The sequence below is a fragment of the Cicer arietinum genome, chromosome 3 (assembly GCF_000331145.2).
Source record: "Cicer arietinum cultivar CDC Frontier isolate Library 1 chromosome 3, Cicar.CDCFrontier_v2.0, whole genome shotgun sequence".
In the NCBI taxonomy this organism is placed as follows: Eukaryota; Viridiplantae; Streptophyta; class Magnoliopsida; order Fabales; family Fabaceae; genus Cicer; species Cicer arietinum.
In genome coordinates this window covers 60583774-60589574 of record NC_021162.2, presented here as the reverse complement: position 1 = coordinate 60589574, position 5801 = coordinate 60583774, and positions in this window count along the sequence as shown.

The window sequence follows — 5801 nt, the reverse complement described above, 5'->3', positions numbered from 1 at the left end:
GCCAATTTTCTGATAAGGGGGTATAGGTTGAGGAAACTCCAAACAAAAAAGGGCCTTATTCTTCCTTATATTAAATATGAGTTTTAGAAACAGACATCTCTACCCCATTATAAGGAAAATTGAATTTCGTACCTCCTCAATTAATTCTATACCCCTATTTAAAAAAATTAAGTTTGAAATACTTAAAATAACTTTAAGTAAACTGTAAAAATTAAAAAGTGTCAATATATTTCCATAATTTGTATTTTTTACTGGAAATTTTAGAATAAACTAAATTTTCGGTAGTTATTTTCAATACCGAAAATTTCATTGAAATTTTCTCGGGAGTTTCATCCAGAAATATTGACTCATAACTACCAGAAATTTCAAAATTCGAAGAAGTTCATCGGAAATTTTATTTCTGGTTGAATTTTCTGGAACAATGTTTTTTTTCCACATTTTTTTCATTCTCTTTTATTCAGTGAGAACCAGAGCGAGTAATGATAATACTCAATTTTGTCGATCAATCTATCTCTCTTGCCCATGATATGATAGCTTCTCGTGACTCAAAAATTTGATCAGTCGTGAATGCTTCAGTCAAATCTATACATAATAGTTGTATTTTTTTCATCCCTATTCCAGAAGAAAAAAGTTAAAAAATTCAACAACATAAAGAATATATCGAATTTTTGAAATTTATGGTTGAGTATAAGTATCTACCGGGTTTGAAAATTCCGGTATTATAAAATTAACTACCAGAAATTTAAGTCATAATTTTTTGGTAGTATAAATAATGTACCAAAAATTTGGTAAAATTTCCAATAAACAAATTGTATAACCGAAAATATTAAAAATGAAATTCCTGTTAGTTATAAATTGTGTACCGGAATTTTTAGGCGAAAAATTTTACTTATTTGATTTTTAGGCAAAAAATTCTACTTACAGAACATTTGATTAAGCGGGTCAAATTTTAGAGTAAATTTTTTTAACCGTTTACTGATTAAAAATTAAAGGGATAATTTTATATTTTTAATAATTTGGGGGGTATACGTCTAATTGAAGGGGTACGAAATCCACCTTTCACTTACAAGCTAGCCTGCAACGAGCGAGTTGGACATATTTGGGCCTAAAACACTCATCCACCCAAACATCGGGTAAAGTACAATAATCAGAAAATTTTATCCCAATACCTCTCTAATTATACCTATAACCCCCAAATAAACAAGGAAATGATGTTTTTGCCCTCGTTTAAATAATAAAACTTCAAAAAATTTACCATTTCCCTTTTCAACCTTTCCGAAAAACAAAAGTGAGTTTTTTTCTAAACTTCTGGAGAACTTGAATCCAAGTTTTCTGGTACACAACATACACTCCGGAAAACTTTGTTCAAGTTTCCCAGTACAGAAGTTAACCTCCGAAGAACTTTTTTCAACCTCTCCGGTACAGAAGCCTCTTCCGGAATTTTTTTTTGAACTTCTCTGGTACACATTCCTCTTCAAGAAATTTTTTTTGAACTTCTCCGGTACAGAAGCCTTTTTCGGGAAACTTGAAGTTTAATATTTGCGGTAGTTACCGGAAAACTTGAACCTCAAGTTCTCCGGAAGTTATATTATTATTATTTTTTAAAATTTTATTTTACTTTAATTAATTATGATTTTATTTCTTTAATTTTTCAGTGTGTGCAGGAGAAAGAGATGGCAAAATCATACGAATTACCCACACTGATACTTCTATATCATTCATGATGAATCCTCCAGAGAGGATTCGACCGACAAATTCAAAGAGAATAAGACGGGTGATAATTGAAAACGATGATAAGGGAGAACATGATCATCGATTTATCTCATATGTGACTATCCATTTATAGAAGGAGCCTCCTATAGTGCTTAAGGAGGAGGAGGTACATGAGTAGGTGGATGTACGTGAGCAGGAGAAAGCTGCACCTGCTCATAAGGGAGAGCATATGGAGGAGGGGCATGATGGAGCTCAGGAACCTGGTGAGCTCACACAGTATCCTGGAGGGCCTTATGATTTGTCTGTCCTTACACGATACCGTCATCATGTTTTCAGTTAGACAATGGTTTGGTCATATATGTTAAATTAATTATTATTTATAGTGCATTAAAAATATTTAAATTAATTATTATTTTTGTTCTACGTTCAATTTTAATGTCATATATTTTCTTTGTAAACAGGAGCTGTCATTGCTGAAAATTGTTGCACATGGAAAGAAAATGCAACAATTTACCCTGCCGGTACTCCCGCAACCCATATAGAACTGGGTGAATTTGTCATGATTAAATCCATTACAACGGGGTAGTTTGAAGATGATCGACAACAACCTGATTTATGCGTTTGTGGAAAGATGGCATTCCGAGACGTCGTCATTTCACATGTCATTTGGTGAAATGACGATTACTTTGGATGATGTTGTCAATCTTCTGGGATTGTCTATTAGGGGTGAGTTCTACAATCCATCTGATGTAGATAAAGTAATGGCATGTAATCTTGCCATGACTTTATTATAAGTGACCACATAAGAGATATGGGAGGAGACCAAAAAGACTAGAGGTGTGCATTACAGACTAAATTGGTTGAAAGATGTTTTCAGAAGGCAGTGTGCAGCAGAGAGATTTGACTATGTTGCTGTGGCGTATCTGTTGAATTTAGTATGGACTACTTTTTTCGTTGATAAAAGTCATACTCTAGTTGATGCAAAATACCTTCTTTTGTTCAGATATTTAGACGGTACAGATAAATACACATGAGGTACTATTGCACTCGTAGTCTTTTATGACTACCTCTCAGATGTCTGTTGTTATGACAAAACAGCTAAGTGGATATATGACGTTGCTTTAGGTATCATTTATTTATTTAATTTTAATTATTAAATATTATGTTAATTGTTGCTAATTATTACTTTTTATGTATACAATTTATTTAGTTATTTTTATGTTTAATTATTTGTATATCATTTATTTATTTATTTATTTATGTTTAATTTTTAATTATTATTTATTGTTAATTATAAATTTTTTTATTATCATTAATATATTTATTTTTATTTGCAACAGTGTTGGATTTATAAATATTTTCCAAATATTTGTAAGAGAGGTGACCAGGGTGCTGACGTGGAATGCTTTGCCCGAATACATCACTCGGTTTGTCCATGCTTCAACAAACCTTTCCTTATGAGGAGTCAACCAAGTTTCTTTCACATAGTCAACAAATACTTTATTATCGACACATGATTGCTCAAACATGTGCAAGTGCATGATATACTCTTTTTCATCACTGCAATACATGATGTCTTTCCACATATTCAATATCAACTTTTGTTTATCCTTTAAGAGATATTGCTTGCATTTTGCTCCTACATTTCTGTCGATATGAAATCGACAAAGAAAATAAACAGCATGTGGAAATACAATATCAACTGCATTCATTAACGCAAGATCTCTGTATGTCACAATTACTTGAGAAAATTTGCTTTGTGTAACAAACAGATTTCTTAGCCTCTCTAATGCCCAACAAAAGTTTTCTTCCCGCTCGCATTTCAAATAAGCAAATCCAACTACAAATGTCATATTTGTTGATGTCATATCAATAATTTCAAGTAATGGCATTCTGTATTTATTGGTTTTGTAGGTACTGTCCATAATCAACATAATCGGAAACAAATTCAACAACTTCACTGAATTTGGATGCTCCAAAAAATATCTCTCATAACATCGGAGTCTTCACGCTTTCTATTCCAACACACATATTTTGCATCTTCAATTTACTTGAATAAATGTTGCATCTATGTTCTATTGCCTATCACATGCAATCGAATCATACTCCTCTATTTTTATATTTGTGAAATCTTAGTAACATTGTTCTTATCTTAGTCTTGCAATGAGAGTAATATGTGTCTTGGTGCAACATTATATTTTGTTAAGTAATGAACATGTTTTTTTTCTTCTTCATCTAAGTGTCCAACAAATGCATGCCCCTCCAAAGTATCATGCAATTCATGGTTGTGAACTCCACAAATTACTTTAATTGTCCATTCTGAACCATCTTTTAATGGTTTTGATCTAAGTTTAAAAGGACAATTACACTTTTTTGTTGTACTTCGAGTTGAACTAGCAGCACACTTGTATTTTCCTCCTTTGTCACAACCTAATATTAATTTACTTCTCCTTCCTTTCTCTCATGTCTCTATATCTGATCTTCTGATGATAACAATAACTTTATTTTTTATACCGATTTCTTTAGCTCAATTATGAGCGTCCCTTGTATCAAATATCTGAAATAAAATATAAAATAAATTATAATTAATCACAATAATATATTTTTATAATATTAATATTAATTATAATTATTCATATATGATATGTGTCAAAAATATTTATAGTATTAATGCATGTTTTATCCAATAATAGTAAAATTCAAAAAACTAAAAAAAAAAAGTAAGTGTGTAACGAAAAACTTGTGAATGAAGTTTTTCGGTACACACTTTTTTCCTTTCTGTACGGGAAATTTTTTTCTAAAGTCTGGTATAAACCTTATGTACCGGGAAACTTGGAAACACGTTGTGTACTGAAAAACTTTTAAAAACTTTTTTTCGGAAATTACCGAAAAACTTGCACCTATCGAAAATCTTTTTTGTAGTATTTTCCTTTAAATTTTGGGGGTATATGGATAAAAAAGGGGTATAGAATAAAATTTTCAAATACACTTTTGTCCATTTTGACACGAGTCTAGCGGGTTAAAGGTAATATAATTGTTTGTGGATTTTTGGATGTGTTTATACATGTCTATTCAAACCTAGATGTTTAACAAAAAAATCACAGATCAGTATTATGATTATCAAACCATCAAGTATAAAAAACCAAAAACTTGAAGAAAAATATGAGAAAATTGAGATTTTAGAAAAAGAAAAAGATAATGATAGTCAGGAACGAAGATAAAGGAGGAGGAGGAAAAGACGAAAATTAATTGTTGTGAACTTGCATTTTTGCAAAGCTTTATAAGTTGCACACAAAAATCTGATAAAATATAGGTGTAGGAGTGGAAGAAAGAAGGAAGGAGATCACAAGTTCTTCTTTGTTGGGTGCAATGCACAAGTAAAAAGTACTTCAAAGAAAATATTAGTAAGTTTTTTCAATTAATTTGTAATAACCTATTAGTTCATTTATTAATTATTATTAGTCTAAGAGGCAATATGTATGTAACATTTTGATTTTTTTTTTTTTTTTATCAATTCTTAGAATTCACTATCTTATTTTATCACACGATAATTTTGATTCTTTTTAAATTTTTAACATAACGTAACATACAATTTTATTGTGTAGAACTATCTTAATATGAATTAATTATTTATATGTTATTAACTTAATTATAAAAATGAATCATTTTTACAATTAAAATTAAAATCTGAATAGTATTTTATTGAAATTTTATAAGTATTAATCAATCAATTATATAACACGTGATTTAAAATTATAAACAAAATATACATTACTCTTATTTCTATGTGAAGTTCATAAAACAAGAGGAAAAATGTTTTCAATTTGTTTTATAAATTATTCTCCCATCCAAATATTTTGTGGTCGCTTTCCGAATGCATTAGATTCATAACCTGGGGCTGATATGGTTTAACAATTGGTTATGAATAATAATAATAATAATAATAATAATAATAATAATAATAGTAATAATAATAGTAATAATAATAGTAAGAATAATAATAATAATAATAATAATAATAATAATAATAATAATAATAATAATAATAATAATAATAATAATAATAATAATAATAATACGTTGTTAGT